Raw genomic sequence first — 20,559 nt, forward strand, 5'->3', positions numbered from 1 at the left:
AAGCAAGTTTTCGGGCTCTGATTTCAGATTCGCTGTTCCATACGGAGATCGCTGCACCTACTCTCCCGTCGATCTTGCTACCGTCGGTATATATACGTATCTCAAAGTTATTGAGAGCGTTGACGTCTTCTACGTTCATCAGGCTACACAGCTCAAACTCGGTGCGCTCAGCGGGATGCGGATTCACGGTGGTTGAAATCATCCGCTCAACTTCCCTGTCCCCCAACGCAAATTTATTTTTCCCTTTTTTGGCTTCGTACAGTGAAGCAGCCTCCTGAACGCGCAGATCCAAGGGGAGTAACCCAGAAAGGATCAGCGCAGAGTTCAATGAAACGGTGCGTTACGCCTTACAGATTCTCTGAGCAATCCCGCGTTGCACCGTTCTCAGTTTTCGCTTCACTCCCAACTTTTGGGCGGACGACCCACCCAGGCGCTAGCGGCATACAGGATTATTGGTTCAACCGTGGCTAAGTAAATGGTGCGGATTACCTCCGGGTGGAGTCCCCAATTAACTTTAGCCGCTCGACATACCTGTTTGTAAACAGTTGTGGCTTTTTTGCAGATGTTAGCTACGTGAGAATCGAATGTCAGCTTATTGTCAATAGTCAATATTAGTAGTTTCATTTCATTGGAGATGATGATGTCGGTTCCGCCCATGCGCAGGCGTGGGGCGTCGAATTTCAGCTTCCGCGTAATCAGCGTAGTGCTGGTTTTGTGCGGCGCAAACTTGAGCTTGTTTTCGACGCCCCACACCCTGACATGTTCGAGCACGGCATTCGCTTGTTTTGCGATTCTCTCTACCCTAACCCACCCCTCGTTTGCATCTGCTGCTGCTGCTGCCGGTCTCAGTTTCGTTTTTCGACGTTATCACCATTGAGTGTAACGTTTTTTGTTTATATGTAATTCTACCGTCTGTCTCCAAAGAGTTCTTTGGTTCTGAGTTTTGTTTGTCTACTGTTTCTTTTAAAATATAATTTTTTTTGCTGTTTTCCAGTACTACATGCTTACCACTTTCAGTAATACTGGCATAAGTCTGTAACTGTTTACCTAATTTACCTTTTATTTCCTATAAGTTTTTATTGTTCTCTTTGAGAAGTCTAGTATTTTCTTCCAATTTCATGGCGAACGTCGAGTCTATATTTAAGATTACCGGATCCGAGGGTTGACAAGTGGTGTTTGTGATAATATTATCATTTGTGTCTGTTTTCTTTCTCAGTTCTTGGTAAATTTGACCCTACTTAAACATGCCCTTGCCTCCGCTGCTCGATCCATACCATGTTCGGTTGGGAGAGTGTTGCAACTCAGTGGAGAGTCTTGCCGCAGCTTTGAGTTCCAGTTTGTGTGCTGTTGTTGGTGTGGGGCTTCTTGATGCACTCTTTTCCATGGCCTGTGTTATAGGGGCCGATGTGCTTGCCGATTCCCACTCGCTAATACTCCTTCTCACACTCGAGTCCGCAGTAGGCTTCGGCAGCTCCTTGTCCCTACTGGTCATTTTCTTTGGCGTCCTATGTCCAAACATTTGCAGGTGGTTCGTCAATATAAAAAATCAATAAAATAGTAATAAAATTTGTAAAAGTTGTAAAGACAATAAAACACTAAACACAAATAAAGATATACAGAGTCGGAATAAAAGAAAAATCCTGTATATTGGTCTTAAAATTGTAAAATATATAAATTGTATAGAGATAGTGGTCAATACAGACCGGTAGTCAATACACAAAAGCAGAAGGAACAATAATAAAGTGAGAGGCTACTATATGATAATATAGTTATTGCCCAAAGTCAAGATTTACTGTTGCATCCGAGTACGTACACCAATACGATTAAATATGTAAGCTTGAGGGTAGACATTATTTTGTTGCACACCAAGTAAAACGAAGTCACCTTTGATTTCTGATTTAATCAGCAATATGTTATCTTAACAATTCACTTTAACACTTGTCCAACTTTAACCAGTACGTACAACAGTCACTGAATCACACAACGTAACAAGGATATAGTAGGTGCACCAGGCAAACGCAGTCCAACGAATGTTCATTGCGAGGCACGTACCGCCTTTTTATACTGGCCGGCGCAGCTGGCTTATTTATGAGTCACTTCTGTTGCACCTGTTGTTTGTGAGTCGAACGACATGGCCGGCGCACCTGGCTTGTGTGAGTCACTCCTATTGCACGTGCTAAACAGAAATATCGTTAACGCCGTCAAATAAATTAAAGTATAAACAAAGTACAGAGTGAAAACAATAATATTTACATAGAAAGAACGCTAGTCATCATATCAAAGAACTCCCGTCACAATCGGCCCATGGGTTAAAAAGTTATAAACTGTTTTAGATTTCCAATATCCAATAAAATCGTAGAATCGGTAAATATAGGCCAAAATAGGTCGTGTTTGGGCTCTATGGATAGGGCTCTTTGCATAGAATAAGATTCTTTCTACAGAGTAGTCAAATAAGAACTCCTCGATTTTTTATTTGCAAAACAACAAAAATAAATTCTTAAATAAATATATAAATAAAAAATAAATAAAATTAAAAAATAAGACCGTAATATTACCCACCGAACTAAAATACATCTGGTCCGCACCCTTGTCTTCTCCATTGCTCTATATAGTGCAGAGACGTGGTCACTCAAAGCCGCAGATAGGCAGAGAATCGACGCTTTTGAGATGTGGTGCTGGCGACGTATGCTACGAATACCATGGACGGCCCGCCGCACCAACATATCTATTCTCAGGCAGTTAAAAATAGAAAAGATTCAACGTCTATCCACAATCTGCCTACAAAGAACATTGCGGTATTTTGGTCATGTTGCACGTAGAGATACCAGCAATTTGGAACGCCTTATGGTGACCGGTAAAATAGAGGGAAAAAGGCCTAGGGGTAGAGGTCCCAAACGATGGTCGGACCAAATAGCGGAGGAACTGGGGATACCTATCAGCGACGCACTCCACCGGGCTGCCTGAAAGCTAGGTGAATGAAGTTAGCCCCTCAAAAAAATTTTTCTTTCCTATTTTCTACTTATTTTCTATTAATTCGTTTGTTCATCATTTGTTCTTGATTGTTCACTGTTAATAATTGTTTGTTCTGCATTTATTTATTTAAAAAAAATTATTAAAAATATATGTACAAGTTAGCCCCTCGATTGCAATTTTTTATATTTTTTCGTCCTTAATGACTCGTAAATATTCATTTTCGATTGTTCTTATATAAAACACGTTTGTTCTCTTTCGAAATTACTCGTTTTTTGTTTAATTTACTATTTGTATTAGTTGATTAAATGTATGCAAAATATGTGTACTGCGCATGCGTCAACTATAATGCCTAAACTTTCTACACGGTTTTAATCGTGAAAAAAAAAACAAATATAAATCCTGAAGGAGCAATTAATTGGTATACAGTTTAATTAAAAAATAAATAAATGAAATAATGTACATTGGCGTAAAGTTAGACCAAATACATTTTTTCCATCCTCCTATGAAGGTATAAAAAAGATAGGGAGTCCACATAGTAATATAAACAAATAAGTAAATAATATGTTCATTATTTATTTTTCAAGAGATAATATAGGTATACATTATAATAACTTTTTTACACAGTCGAAATTATATTCCTAACATTAGTAAAATAACATTTTAATAATTTTTTTATAGGTTATGTATTGAAAGTGTTGGAAAATTATTTCATGTTTTAGCTGGAAAACGACATTGAGAATTATATGCAATACAAGATAATGGGCTCCATCAAATGAATTCGAATGAAACCAAATTGTTTACCATCCAAATTCGATTGTCGGGCAGATAGAAAACGAAAATTCACTCAAAGTGAACCTCGGCCTACATTTGTGAAACGGCAAAGACTCACTATTGTCAAAGTGATTGAAGAGACGACTAAAAATGAGATGTGTTATATTATTATACCTTTGCCATCTTGTAGTCAAGGTAGGTGTAACTGTCAATAATTAGTAACACTCACAGATCTCATAATCAAATAACAATATCAGAAAAAAGGAGAATAGTTAGTTAGTTAGTGGAAATAGTCAAAATGGGCAAGTGGACCTCAGTTCCTATTACATAAGGTACTAGGAAGTTTGTGATAATGAAAATTTATTACAGTGTAATATCACTTACTTACTTTAACAGTGAAGGAAAACATTGTGATGAAACCTGCACACCTAAATGTCCTTAGGATTTTCTAAGTGTGTAATCCATCAACCAGCACTAGGCCAGCGTGGTGGACTAAGGCCTAAAAACCCTCTCAATGGTAGTGGAGGCCAGTGTCCAGCAAGGGGATATATTATATGGGCTGATGATGATGACTAGGAAGTTACATACTACTACTACTACTACTACTACTACAGTACACATATAATCCTATATATTTACAAAGTATAAGTTTGTTGGGTACCTAGAAATTGCTAACATTATTTCATATTTCCAGATGTCCAGCCACTTGAAAATAGGTGTAGTAATGACAAAGCTATCCAAGTAGCTCCAGCAGAGGAACACAAAGGCAAGGAAAGTGTGTATTGCCACATCACCCCTTAATATATCTGAAGCAAGTACAAGTAAACAATCAGAACCAGCAAAAAGAAAACTGTTGTTCCTGAGAACAAATTTGACAGTGATGAGTCAAATGCACCAGCAACAGAAGGATCAACAGTTGACTATGAGTTATAGAAGAAGATTAATTAATATTTATTTAAATTAATATTAATGAATATTAATTTTAATTATCGTGCAAATTTGGTGGTCAAAACATATATGTGTATTTTATAAATAAATATTCATTCTCAGTATTAATGTTGTTTTAATCTTCGATTGAAAAATTGGTTCATATTTTCGAATAACATAAACACGTGACTTTAAGCATAAACATATTTTTTAGGTAAATACTTTATTTAGCTTTGCTGGATTTATCCAAGATTTCGACATACCAAAATTTCACACAGGAAAGACAGAGATAGATAGCTATCTGATTGAATACCCTTGTAGAATTGAGCTTCGAAGAAAGCTCTTTTCTTCTTCTCTTCAAAGTTTATTCTTATTCTTTATTAGAATTTATTCTAGTTTGCACAACTTCTCTAACCGGCACTGCATGGAATAAGTTCAAATGAATATGTATTATGCTAAAAGTAAAACTTGCTAATTTTGTGTAGCAAACAGCAAATTTGAAAAAAATAATCAGGTCACTATAATTAGTATTGATTTTGATCCCGAGTAAGTTGCACAGTTGTTAGGTAATGTAGTTTCTTCTTGGAAGAATAACATTTTTTCTAATCTTACACAAAAATGTAATGTTAAATACTTAAAAAAATCTTCATACCTATTTACCTTTTAGGGAGTACAAAATATTGATGTGTATAAAGTGAATGTGATTTAATAAAAATAATATTCCAATTTAAATATGTTTTATTTAAGAATTATTCCTAACATACAGGTACAAAGGTTACATATTATTAATCTTTATTCCTTTTCATATATATAAGCCCATATTTAGCACATTTGTGGAAAACAGAATCAAAAAAATTATGAGTTGCTAGCCATACAAGACCAGCATAGAAGTCTTATTAAAATCTCTTCAGTAGTTTTTGAATGAAGAGTGAAAATACAAAAATTCCTATTTATAAGTAAGGATTACTTATTTAATTATAGGTACTTCGTTAATTGTAGGTGGCAAACTATCTAAAAACTTTCTATTTTCCACCAAGTTGACATCAATTATCCTTCCTGCATATATATTTATTGCATTGTTTTTTTTTTATACTGTAACAAGGGGTGATATTACATTTGCAATTTCTGGGAGTTTGTTGAAAAATATATTGCTTGCTTGACTTACAGATAGATTGAAATCATCAGCCAATTGAGAGAATGTTCTATTTAATTTTATTCTCATCAAACATAATATTATATTTTGTTCAGAAACATTTGTATGTTTCTCAATCAAGCCTATTATGAAATATAATTCTTGTGGAAGACCAATATATAAACGTGATTTATTTTTCACTTTAGATAAAGTTGTTAACACATTCATTTTTTCAACTTTTTTAGTCTTCTTGAGAGCTATAGTCTGCAGTGCACGAGTCTTTGATGGAGTGGAGATATAGAGAGATAACTCATAGTCAACAGTTGATCCTTCTGTTGCTGGTGCATTTGACTCATCACTGTCAAATTTTTCCTCAGGAACAACAGTTTTCTTTTTGCTGGTTCTGATTGTTTACTTGTACTTGCTTCAGATATATTAAGGGGTGATGTGGCAATACACACTTGCCTTGCCTTTGTGTTCCTCTGCTGGAGCTACTTGGATAGCTTTGTCATTACTACACCTATTTTCAAGTGGCTGGACATCTGGAAATATGAAATAATGTTAGCAATTTCTAGGTACCCAACAAACTTATAGTTTGTAAATATATAGGATTATATGTGTACTGTAGTAGTAGTAGTAGTAGTAGTAGTATGTAACTTCCTAGTCATCATCATCAGCCCATATAATATATCCCCTTGCTGGACACTGGCCTCCACTACCATTGAGAGGGTTTTTAGGCCTTAGTCCACCACGCTGGCCTAGTGCTGGTTGATGGATTACACACTTAGAAAATCCTAAGGACATTTAGGTGTGCAGGTTTCATCACAATGTTTTCCTTCACTGTTAAAGTAAGTAAGTGATATTACACTGTAATAAATTTTCATTATCACAAACTTCCTAGTACCTTATGTAATAGGAACTGAGGTCCACTTGCCCATTTTGACTACTTCCACTAACTAACTAACTATTCTCCTTTTTTCTGATATTGTTATTTAATTATGAGATCTGTGTGTTACTAATTATTGACAGTTACACCTACCTTGACTACAAGATGGCAAAGGTATAATAATATAACACATCTCATTTTTAGTCGTCTCTTCAATCACTTTGACAATAGTGAGTCTTTGCCGTTTCACAAATGTAGGCCGAGGTTCACTTTGAGTGAATTTTCGTTTTCTATCTGCCCGACAATCGAATTTGGATGGTAAACAATTTGGTTTCATTCGAATTCATTTGATGGAGCCCATTATCTTGTATTGCATATAATTTTCAATGTCGTTTTCCAGCTAAAACATGAAATAATTTTCCAACACTTTCAATACATAACCTATAAAAAAATTATTAAAATGTTATTTTACTAATGTTAGGAATATAATTTCGACTGTGTAAAAAAGTTATTATAATGTATACCTATATTATCTCTTGAAAAATAAATAATGAACATATTATTTACTTATTTGTTTATATTACTATGTGGACTCCCTATCTTTTTTATACCTTCATAACGATAGGTAGGAGGATGAAAAAAATGTATTTGGTCTAACTTTACGCCAATGTACATTATTTCATTTATTTATTTTTTAATTAAACTGTATACCAATCCTATCCTTCAGGATTTATATTTGTTTTTTTTTTCACGATTAAAACCGTGTAGAAAGTTTAGGCATTATAGTTGACGCATGCGCAGTACACATATTTTGTATACATTTAATCTACTAATACAAATAGTAAATTAAACAAAAAACGAGTAATTTCGAAAGAGAACAAACGTGTTTTATATAAGAACAATCGAAAATGAATATTTAAGAGTCATTAAGGACGAAAAAATATAAAAAATTGCAATCGAGGGGCTAATTTGTACATATATTTTTAATATTTTTTTTTAAATAAATAAATGCAGAACAAACAATTATTAACAGTGAACAATCAAGAACAAATGATGAACAAACGAATTAATAGAAAATAAGTAGAAAATAAGAAAGAAAAATTTTTTTGAGGGGCTAACTTCAAGAACAAATGATGAACAAACGAATTAATAGAAAATAAGTAGAAAATAAGAAAGAAAAATTTTTTTGAGGGGCTAACTTCATTCACCTCTGAAAGCTCACTAAGGTAGTTTTCCAATTACAGCACAAGAGCGCATTATGCGGCATAATGCTCAACGTTGAATGTTCCAACCATAGATTATACACTTAATATATTCGGTTCCAACTACAGCAACGCTTCGCACAATCGAGCATTCTCAAAATTACTGTGTGCTTAGTGCGAGTTTTATAACGTTCTCGATAGCGAGCCAGTTTGCTCAAATTTGTATGCAATTGGAACAGCGCCCCTAGCGGCAAACGTACCCGGTGTTATTTTGTGAGTGCGAGTTCATATTAACGTTGTGATCTCGTAACCGAGTAATTTTACCGAAATTAGTACCACGAATGACATTTGTGCGAGTGCGTGTTACAAATTAGTGGATTTTAACGTTTCGATCGAGTATTTCTTTAGTAGTTCTCTTTTTCAAACTAGAGAGGCAAAAGTATCATGCCATAGAGCCTAATCTTTTTTTTATGAAAAATGATAATATGGAGTGAAAAGAATTTGATTAATTTGAAACATTAATCAATTGGCATGGAATGAAATGAAATGAGATCAGATAATATGGGATAACATATAATCTCAGTAAAATGCTGATTATTTACTGAGATTTTTTCAGTGGACTATTTCGAAGACTTCGCGAAGCGACGTCCAGCGGTTTTGTTTAATTTTTTTACATTTTTGCACTTTCACAGATACTAAACAGTTAATAAACCAACGTTATTTTTTTATTGCATAGATGGGTAGACGAGCTCTCGGCCCACCTAATCTTAAGTGGTTACCGGAGCCCATAGACATCTACAACGCAAATGCCACCTCCCACCTTGAGATACTAGTTCTAAGGTCTCAGTATAGTTACAACGGTTGTCCCACCCTTCAAACCGAAACGCATTACTGCTTCACGGCAGAAATAGGCGGGGTTGGTGGTACCTACCCGTGCGGACTCACAAGAGGTCCTACCACCAGTAATTACGCAAATTAATTTTGCGAGTTTGATTTTTATTACATGATGCTATTCCTTTACAGTGAAAGTCAATCGTAAAAATTTGATAAGTATGTATTTCATTAGAAAAATTGATACCCGCCGACGGGATTAGAACACCGGTGCATCGCAAGATACGAATACACCGGACGCTTTAACCTTTAGGCCAGGACGATCTCAAAATTACACCTATACCCGAAGAAATATTAAGTACGCATTAACTAAGAAACATTAAATAGGCAAAATAAAACAATTCACACAATTTAGCTCCTCGCGGTCCCTCCAAAATGTCTTTTCATCTTTTTTTCCTAGTTGTTCAATTGTAAATGAATAAATCAAAATCAAATCGAGTTAACGTTCTATACGGTGAAAAATGAAGAATTGTGAGTGTGAGTTGAGATATGCTACTCGATCCGCAGGACGTTTATTCACCGAGAGCAGCAATAATATTATTTCTCGTATATTGGTAGCACGTGGTGTTTTGGCATTAGACCGTCTAAATGAAATACAACACTTTTTAACAGTATTTTAATGGGAACCAACTACTTTGAAAATTATTCGGGTAATGTCACGTGTTCAATACTATTTTGTACTTTTAGAATTAAAGTGGCTCAACCCAAAATTCTTATTTTCTGGTAAACTTCAATATTGTAATATTTTATGTAATGTTTATTATTATCTACTAATGGTAGTCCAGTGGTCGAAATTAGACCATAATTTATTTAAATTGAGTCGACTATTATCAAAGCCGGCAATCTGACAATGATTGGTAAATCAGAAAAATGAATTATTGACTTTGTATTCCATTGGCAGTCACAAAACTCTTCGGAACGACATCCTAGATAAATAACAGGTTAACTATTAACCTTTATTTAATGCAGGTTTTGAACCGTATTCTTTGAAGGAGACGATTATATTCAAATCAATCTGTATTGACATATCAATAAATTTTTTTTGTCCAAATGCACAGATTGCCACCTTTGATAATAGACGACTCAATTTTAAGTTTGAACATTATTATAGTTCTATTGTCACCTTTCTATTATCATCATTTCTATAATAATCATTGCTCTATGTCGCCAAGGCTACATTATAGAAAAATAATATTAAAGACAAAAAATATCAATCTATTCTCAATTTGACCACAGATTGATAAATCAATAAACAAAAAAAGTATAAATGCATGTGTGTGTGTGTCAAATACATGGTAATGTGTGTAAGGTTTTTTTATTGATTTAGTTTATTTTTTTATTGTTTATGCACAATTAAAAAAAAATATTAGCGATTTGCACTACTTCTCTATATTCTCTATAAGTGTGGGAAATTTCATACTCCTCCGTCCGCGCAATTTTCGTAAAAAAGGGGTACAACATTTTTGCTTCACGTATTATTTAAAATGTAGGTTCTTAATAATAATTCAGAAGTGTTTTGAAATATAAAACTAATCTTAAAATTTTTAGTTATACCACTTCCATTCTAAGGGTGCTATTTCGTAAACAAACTTTGCCGTAATGTCGTAACCTTTAAAATGCACGAAAACTGCCCAGCATAAACATATTTTTTTAGTAACTTTTGGAAGTATTAGAATTAGAAGTTTATTATAGAATTTATTTAATTGTAATTACATATTTAGACATGCTTAACATAATTAATCTTGGAATAGGTAATTATTTCAGTTTTTTTTTAATTAAAGAAATTATGTTTTATATCGGTTTAATCATTTACCCGTTGAACGTTTATAAAATGATTGTATTTACGGTAATAGTGTTGATGATCTTCATTAGGTGGCCCAAATATACTAAAGTTATTACGAGCATCCATCCTTATTTATAAAAGTGTAAAGAAGCCAAATTATTATTACATTGTTCAAATTTCTATATAATTTATAAATATATATCTGTATGTATGGATGTGTAAATATGTATATGTGTGTGTGTGTGTGTGTGTGTATGTGTGTGTGTGTATATTTCAATAGCTAGGTACACAGTGTGCAATTCATTTCGAAATTATTCTTGTCCATCTAATGGTTGTCTGGAAGAGATCACTCTTAGCGATAAGACCAAGAATTGTACTCTTTTTTTTTGTTAATATTGTTTCGCAATATTTATTCATTTTGTGTACAATAAAGAATACTCTATCTCACTCTCTCTCTCTCATCAAGCAACTCTAAAAAAAAAGCAATGATTTCATAAGAATTAAATGAAAAAGCAAAGAATTAATATGTAATTTACAACTAAAATTTTCTAACCGAAAAAATATATGTGTATAAACCATTAGAATAGATAAAACCTTAAAAAACAACATTATTATTAAAAACGAAAGAAAAAAATCTTGATATTGTATTGGTTTCACGGCAAAATGTTTAGTGACTACTTAACTTGCTTGAAAGTGAAGAAATACTCTCAAAATCCATTAATTTGTAACTCGCACTCGCACATACAATAATCGAGAGCCTCACTTCGGTAAAGCTATTCGATACATGAGACAGCAACATAAACAAACCTTCTCTCTCCCACAAAATGAGATTCATAAGCTTACCACTAGGTGGCACTGATACAACCTCACACAAATTAAACATAACATTAACGTCGACTGAGTAATTAAAAAAACTCGCACTAAGCACAGGTACATTACCCATTACCCGACTAATTATAAATATCGTTAGAAAGCTTGGCATTTCAATTAAACGCCTTAAAAAAAACCTTGCGTGCTACCAATATAAAAGAAAAAATTATTGCTTCTCAAGATGAATAAACGTCCTGCAAATCGAGTAACTCGCACTCAGTAGGCTTTGTGCGAGTTTCAAAAATCGAATCGAATGACTCGCATCGAGTGTACGCTCTTCACGGTGAAACGTGCGGAGCTCTGAGTGCGAGTTACTCGATTTGCAGGACGTTTATTCATCTTTAGAAGCAATAATTTTTTCTTTTATATTGGTAGCACGCGAGTTTTTTTTTAAGGCGTTTAATTGAAATGCCAAGCTTTCTAACGATATTTATAATTAGTCGGGTAATGGGTAATGTACCTGTGCTTAGTGCGAGTTTTTTTAATTACTCAGTCGACGTTAATGTTATGTTTAATTTGTGTGAGGTTGTATCAGTGCCACCTAGTGGTAAGCTTATGAATCTCATTTTGTGGGAGAGAGAAGGTTTGTTTATGTTGCTGTCTCATGTATCGAATAGCTTTACCGAAGTGAGCCTCTCGATTATTGTATGTGCGAGTGCGAGTTACAAATTAATGGATTTTGAGAGTATTTCTTCACTTTCAAGCAAGTTAAGTAGTCACTAAACATTTTGCCGTGAAACCAATACAATATCAAGATTTTTTCTTTCGTTTTTAATAATAATGTTGTTTTTTAAGGTTTTATCTATTCTAATGGTTTATACACATATATTTTTTCGGTTAGAAAATTTTATAGACGTCTAGCTAGTTGTAAATACATATTAATTCTTTGCTTTTTCATTTAATTCTTATTAAATCATTGCTTTTTTTTAAATAGTTGTTTGATGAGAGAGAGAGAGCGAGATAGAGATGTTTTTTTTTTATTGCTTAGATGGATGGACGAACTCACAGCCCACCTGATGTTAAGTGGTTACTGGAGCCCATAGACATCTACAACGTAAATGCGCCACCCACCTCGAGATATAAGTTCTAAGGTCTCAGTATAGTTACAATGGCTACCCCACCCTTCGAACCGAAACGCATTATTGCTTCACGGCGGAAATAGGCGGGGTGGTGGTACCTACCTGTGTGGACTCTCAAGAGGTCCTACCACCAGTGAAAGAGTATTCTTTATTGTACACAAAATTAATAAATATTGTGAAACATTTTTTCTTGGTCTTATCGCTAAGAGTGATCTCTTCCAGACAACCATTAGATGGGCAAGAATAATTTCGAAATGAATTGCACACTGTGTATCTATCTATTATAGAAATATATACACACACGCACATACACACGCGCACACACACACACACGCGCGCAATATACATATTTACAGGTACATACGTACAGATTTATATTTATAAATTATATAGAAATTTGAACAATGTAATAATAATTTTGCTTCTTTACACATTTATAAATAAGGATGGATGCTCGTAATAATTTTAGTATATTTGGGCCACCTAATGAAGATCATCAACACTATTACCGTAAATACAATCATTTTATAAACGTTCAACGGGTAAAACATTAAACCTATGTAAAACATAATTTCTTTAATTAAAAAAAGCTGAAATAATTACCTATTCCAAGATTAATTATGTTAAGTATGTCTAAATATGTAATTACAATTAAATAAATTCTATAATAAACTTCCAATTCTAATACTTCTATTAAAGTTACTAAAAAAATATGTTTATGCTGGGCAGTTTTCGTGCATTTTAAAGGTTACGCCATTACGGCAAAGTTTGTTTACGAAATTGCACCCTTAGAATGGAAGTGGTATAACTAAAAAAATTAAGATTAGTTTTATATTTCAAAACACTTATGTATTATTATTAAGAACCTACATTTTAAGTAGGTAATACGTGCAGCAAAAATGTTGGACTCCTTTTTACGAAAATTGCGCGGACGGAGAAGTACGAAATTTCCCACACTCATAGAGAATATAGAGAAGTAGTGCAGATTGCTAATTTTTTTTTTTTAATTGTGCATAAACAATAAAAAAATAAACTAAATGAATAAAAAAAACCTTACACACATTACCATGTATTTGACACACACACACACACACATGCATTTATACTTTTTTTGTTTATTGATTTATCAATCTGTGGTCAAAGTGAGAATAGATTAATATTTTTTGTCTTTAATATTATTTTTCTATAATGTAGCCTTGGCGACATAGAGCAATGATTATTATAGAAATGATGATAATAGAAAGGTGACAATAGAACTATAATAATGTTCAAACTTAAAATTTAAATAAATTATGGTCAAATTTCGACCACTGGACTACCATTAGTAGATAATAATAAAATCATTTATTGCCTTTCACACAGATTTAGATTATTACAGGCAGCCTACAAGGAAACAACAGAAAACAAAACAATATTATATCATTTCTGGCAAGCAGCTCAACATTTGCACTTGTATATTATTAATAGGTATTTTATTAAAAATATTGAAAATTTATGAGGAATTTGACAAGTACGGATTAGTTATAGATATATGTAGTTACATATTGTAAATTAAATTAGTTTTATAAGTGCAATAAAAAATAATTTAAATGATAAAATGATAAAGCCATACCTTTTTCCAATGTGACGATTAGAGGGTATCCTATTATTCTTTTCTATATTATTCTATCAGCTTATAAAATTAAACAGTCTCTTTTAGTCTAGAAAAGGACAAAGTACTCTTTCTGTCTTTTTCAAATAAAATGGCATGCCTTAAAGTGTTTAAACCGAAAAACTAAAAAAATACAATTATTGTATTAAAATATTGAAGTTTACCAGAAACTAAGAATTTTGGGTTGAGCCACTTTAATTCTAAAGGTACAAAATAGTATTGAACACGTGACATTACCCGAATAATTTTGAAAGTAGTTGGTTCCCATTAAAATGCTGTTAAAATGCGTTGTATTTCATTTAGACGGTCTAATGCCAAAACATCACGTGCTACCAATATACGAGAAATAATATTATTGCTGCTCTCGGTGAATAAACGCCCTGCGAAGCGAGTAGCATATCTCAACTCACACTCACAATTCTTCATTTTTCACCGTATAGAACGTAAACTCGATTTGATTTTGATTTATTCATTTACGATTGAACAACTAGGAAAAAAAGGTGAAAAGACATTTTGGAGGGACCGCGAGGAGCTAAATTGTGTGAATTGTTTTATTTTGTCTATTTAATGTTTCTTAGTTAATGCGTATTTAATATTTCTTCGTGTATAAGTGTAATTTTGAGACCGTCCTGGCTTAAAGGTTAAGGCGTCCGGTGTATTCGTATCTTGCTTTTTTTTTCTCCTACCTATGCTGATAGCCTTGAGAGGCTATTTCAGCTTCACCCTAACGTTTGTAGGTGAGCTCGCGGGGCTCAACCGGAGAGTTGCTAACACTGGCCCTAGCAAGAGCAGTGCTTCGCAGAATCTACCACCGGATCGGAAACGCGACCCACTGAGAAGATCCGGCGAGAAACTCAGTGGGCTGTATCTTGCAATGCACCGGTGTTCTAATCCCAACGGCGGGTATCAATTTTTCTAATGAAATATGTACTTATCAAATGTTTACGATTGACTTTCACTGTAAAGGAATAGCATCATGTAATAAAAATCAAACCCGCAAAATTAATTTTTGTAATTACTGGTGATAGGACGTCTTGTGAGTCCGCACGGGTAGGTATCACCACCCTGCCTATTTTTGCCGTGAAGCAGTAATGCGTTTCGGTTTGAAGGGTGGGACAACCGTTGTAACTATACTGAGACCTTAGAACTAATATCTCAAGGTGGGAGGCGGCATTTGCGTTGTAGATGTCTATGGGCTCCGGTAACCACTTAAGATTAGGTGAGCCGGGAGCTCGTCCACCCATCTGTGCAATAACAAAGTAACGTGGGTTTATTAACTGTTTAGTATCTGTGAAAGTGCGAAAATTAAAAAAAATTAAACAAAACCGCTGGACGTAGCTTCTCGAAGTCTTCGAAAAGGTCCACTGAAAAAAATCTCAGTATATAATCAGCATTTTGCAGAGATTATATTTTATCCCATATTATCTGATCTCATTTCATTTCATTCCATGCCAATTGATTAATGCTTCAAATTAATCAAATCCATTTCACTCCATATTATCATTTTTCATAAAAAAAAATTAGGTTCTATGGCATGATATTTTTGCCTCTCTAGTTGGAAAAATAAAACTACTAAAGAAATACTCGATCGAAACGTTAAAATCCACTAATTTGTAACACGCACTCGCACAAATGTCATTCGTAGTACTCATTTCGGTAAAATTACTCGGTTACGAGATCACAACGTTAATATGAACTCGCACTCACAAAATAACACCGGGTACGTTTGCCGCTAGGGGCGCTGTTCCAATTGCATACAAATTTGAGCAAACTGGCTCGCTAGTGAGAACGTTACAAAACTCGCACTAAGCACACAGGGCGGGATCGATGGAGACAGTTGGTTGACGAAATCGGACGGAGTCACGATCCTCAGCAGTCGATCGAAGAGAGAGAGAGAAATTAAGGACTAAAAATACAAAAAATGGCCAAACAATTGTAAACAAAGACTTACGTTACTATAACTTATTTACTTAATCTAATTATATTAAAACCGCTCCAAAAAAAATCATGTTTGTTGTTTTGCCGGGGGTGAATTTTTGAAAAATATATATCTCCATATTTTCTCGATGGAAAAATTTTAAATTTTGTAGGGAACTTAAACTACACTAGTTCTTCCCAAATTAACAATAAAAACTATGTGTCATCGATCGCTTTCTCGAGATATTTTTATTTTAAATTTTAGCGAAATTAAATCGGCTATACGAGGGCTGCCTAAAAGTATCGGGAATGGAATATTTCCACTGTTCCTGTCATATTAAAATCTTTTTAATTGAAAACTCCTTGGTTTTAAAAATCGAATACCATTTATTTATTTAAAAAAAGATTCTCGGTATTGTCACGAGATTTTGTCAAACTTGTTTAGTCGTTGAGAAAATGGAATTGACTCGAGAAAATTCAAGAGCGATGATTTATTATGACTTTCGAAGTGGTTTAACACAAAAACGTGTGTTGACCGGATGATTTCTGCATTTGGTGATGAAGCCCCATCCAAAACCACAATTTATCGCTGGTTTGCTGAGTTTCAACGTGGACGTGTCAAGCTCAGTGATGATCCCCGTCAAGGTCGTCCAAAAACTGCAGTCACCCAAGAAAACGTTGATGCTGTGCATAAGCTGATTGAGGAAGATCGACATGTGACATACCGCGAAATTCAGGCAACTTTAGACATTGGCATGAGTCAAATACAAATAATCTTGCATGAACAATTAGGTGTAAAAAAGTTGTTTTCCCGATGGATACCGCATTCGCTCTGTGAAGAGCAAAAAGCGGCTCGCGTTACTTGGTGCGTCGAACTCTCGAAAGATTCCAGGATCCTCAAATGCTGTATACAACATTGTATCAGGTGACGAATCCTGGATATACGCGTACGAACCCGAAACAAAAAACCAGTCACGAGTTTGGGTGTTCGAAAATGAGTTAAAGCCAACAAAAATTGTTCGTTCACGGAGTGTTGCAAAAAAAAATGGTGGCCACGTTTGTCTCCAAAACCGGCCATGTCACGACTATTCCTCTTGAGGGACAAATAACGGTTAATGCAGAATGGTATGCTAGTATTTGTTTGCCACAGGTCGTTTCTGAACTCCGTAAAGAGAACTGCAACCGCCGCATCATCCTCCATCACGACAATGCGAGTTCTCACACCGCGCACAGAACAAAAGAGTTTTTAGAGCAAGAAAACATAGAATTATTAGACCATCCGCCGTACAGCCCCGACCTAAGCCCTAATGATTTCTATACTTTCCCTAAAATAATGAATAAATTGCGTGGACAGAGATTTTCATCACCTGAAGAAGCTGTGGACGCCTACAAAACGGCCATTTTGGAGACCCCAACTTCCGAATGGAATGGTTGCTTCAATGATTGGTTCCATCATATGGAAAAATGTGTCAAATTTCGCGGAGAATACTTCGAAAAGCAATTGTTGAATATGGCGGTCGAATGAGCGTGGTTACTGATTTTCATGGGCCACCAGAAGGGCTCGGCTGGATCGCATGCAGCGTACGTACTGATAGTCTGAGTAATAAAAGCACTGACTTCTTATGAACAATTGTATTTTGTCTGAATTACAACTTTTAATTATATTCAAGTCTGATTGAAGAGTACTGAAGACGCGTCCGTTCGCGTGAGAGGCGCTTGGACAGAGAGCGAACAGAGTAGTTGAATGACAAAACTGAACATTAACATAGATTATTACGGCTTCGTACTGATCTAATACAGATAAACAATTTCGTTTCTACAGAGTAATAATTACAAGTGAATTTGCGTGAACAGCAATAAATACATTATTAAATAGTAATGTTGTGTCACTTCGTTAATTCTCGAAATTTTCAGTGCCGCCTAGGTAACTCAATGATGTTCGACCTTCCGAGGGATGATTTTGAAAATAACACTTGGATTAGAAAAAAATCATATATTCAATAAAAAATCAATAATCTACGGATACAGTGTCACTTATGACAAGGGTACCATGACAACTGATTTGTGTATTACAGCGCCCTCTAGTGACGGTTTTAGGAGTTAGGGAAAAAACAGGGTGAACATTCCGCCCACCATGAACTACAAAAGTTCTTAGCCAACAATGAGGCCATCAAACTTTACATGTACAATTAACATCTCCATGAAACCCTAACATCTTAACCTAATAAAGAACTGCTCAACATGAACTAAATATAAACTAACACATTAAAGAAACCATAATAACGACAAAGTTCAGTCAAGGGTGGCTTTTAAACAGTTCGTACTTACTTACAACTAAACAATAACAAAATACTTAATAGCTGATGCATCCAAAGATATATTTAAGTTACATACATTGCATGAAATATCTACAGTTATTCAGGTAAGTAATGTTAAGAAGCGATAGTCAAAATGCAAAGTTTGGAGACTGGTCTTACAAATTTAGATTTCTTACATTTGACAGTAATCACCCTTGTGACATTGTCTGGACCAGTGTGCTTCTCCTCTATCAAACCGAATAACCATTTTGAAGGAGGGAGACCATCTTCCTTAACAAGAACAACGTCACCTATTTGGGGTTCTGGTGTAGTTTTAGTCCACTTATATCTCTGACTTAGAGTCGTGAGGTACTCGGCAGACCACTTACGCCAGAACTGTCGAGTCATTTTTTGTATTAACTGCCACCTATGCAATGGACTTACCTTGGCATCTTCGTAATGCCGATCAGGGGCTGTCACCAACGCTTCACCTATAAGGAAATGGCCAGGCGTGAGAGGGGCCGCGTCCTCATGGCATGATGGCAACCTATATAAGGACCTGGAATTTAAACATGCTTCGACCTGTGTTAAAACCGTTGTCAGCTCCTCGAATGTTAACATTGTGCCGTTTAAAACCCGTTTTAGATGGTATTTGGTCGATTTTACCCCCGCCTCTCACAGCCCGCCGAAGTTTGGGGCGTGGGGGGCTATGAAGTGCCACTCGGTGCTAGTGAGAGCAAGTGTTTCGGCTATTTCACTCATGATACCTGATTTCTGTTCCTGGAATAGAACGCGCAACTTTTTAGAGGCCCCAACAAAATTTGTGCCGTTGTCGCTCCACACTTCACTACAGTGGTTACGACATGAAGTGAACCGACGAAACGCTGCCAAAAATGCGTCTGTACTAAGAGAGCTCACAGCTTCGAGGTGAATGCAACGCGTGACCATACAAACGAATAACGCGATATATCTTTTGTAGGAACGACAGCCTCTGCCCTTAGACAACCTGATGTTAATAGGACCGGCGTAGTCGACGCCGCTTCGATAGAATGGTCGAGCAATAGTAACTCTGGAGCTTGGCAGCTCTCCCATGAAGGGATGTGAATTTTCGGTCTTATAACGCAAAAATCTAACGCATTTATTAATATGTTGTTGTATGTATGTGTATGTATGTATTAATATGTAGGTTCTATACTCTTCGCATATACGAGTGTTACTGTGTTACTTATAATATTTGCTATGTGTATGTGCTATAATTCTCATGTTGTATTTGTTATTTTAGTTATGTGTTATTTGTTCTACACACACTTATCACTTTTTATTATTATTCTCATTGTCCTCTCACAGGTCTGCTGGAAGAGATTTCTCAAAGAAATAAGCAGTGCCTTTGTACATAATTTTCCTATTACTCTGTACTGTGTCTTGTTTTCTGTGTGTACATAAATAAATAAATAAAAAATAAAATGTTGATTTATGATAAAATACTTCGATTTTAGGTACGTCAGAACTAACTGATGACCACCGTGTAAAGTTTTTTCGTGGGCATCCTGAACTACCAATTTGGATAAATGATGATCTCGCGGTACAATAATTGGATGTTTAACATTATAGTTTATTTATTTATTTATTACAAAAACATACAATTTTAATCATAATAACAAATATTGAAACGATGTTATCTGCTGTAGTCATAGACTGTGTTGCAGATAACAACGCCAACCCCTACACACTACGAACAATAACATATCAATTTAAATATTTCATAAACACATTATAATAATTAATTTTAGATACAATTATCAAATTAATACAATATTATTTCAAAATCTAGAAGTACAATTAGTGTATGTATGTGTGTGTGTGTGTGTGTGTGTGTATGGCTGAGTGTATGTGTAGATGCGTGTTAATATATAAATTGCTCATTACCAAAAATGTGTAAAAATGTGTAATCTACTCCAGTAATTCTTCTATATCTTCGTATGCAAGGGAGAAAAGCCATCTATCAATGATAATTTTAACTTCTTTAGAAATAAGTGGGTAAGTATTTAGTAATTTATTTATCTTGTTGTACAGAATAGAGCTTAAATACCTATAGTGAGACCTGACTACATTATAATTTGCTACATAGATTTTGCACACTCTGCCCTGACGACGAGTTTGCGAACAGATATTAGGGTCAA

At 34.8% G+C, this 20,559-nt stretch overlaps 2 long non-coding RNA genes across 2 annotated transcripts; one reads left to right on the plus strand and one right to left on the minus strand.

Annotated features, from left to right (window-relative positions):
* The first annotated feature begins 2,974 nt into the window (after window positions 1-2,974).
* Window positions 2,975-4,796, plus strand: LOC149501383 (uncharacterized). The gene is made up of 2 exons (XR_016324356.1): window positions 2,975-3,939; window positions 4,439-4,796. It is a non-coding gene; the product is annotated as an uncharacterized LOC149501383 (long non-coding RNA).
* A 595-nt stretch (window positions 4,797-5,391) lies between these two features.
* LOC114252398 (uncharacterized) lies at window positions 5,392-7,982 on the minus strand. The gene is made up of 2 exons (XR_016324304.1): window positions 6,843-7,982; window positions 5,392-6,345 (listed from the first exon to the last, which is right to left on the minus strand). It is a non-coding gene; the product is annotated as an uncharacterized LOC114252398 (long non-coding RNA).
* Window positions 7,983-20,559: the final 12,577 nt, after the last annotated feature.

Source organism: Bombyx mandarina, chromosome 16, assembly GCF_030267445.1.
Source record: "Bombyx mandarina strain Sakado chromosome 16, ASM3026744v2".
Classification (NCBI taxonomy): domain Eukaryota; kingdom Metazoa; phylum Arthropoda; class Insecta; order Lepidoptera; family Bombycidae; genus Bombyx; species Bombyx mandarina.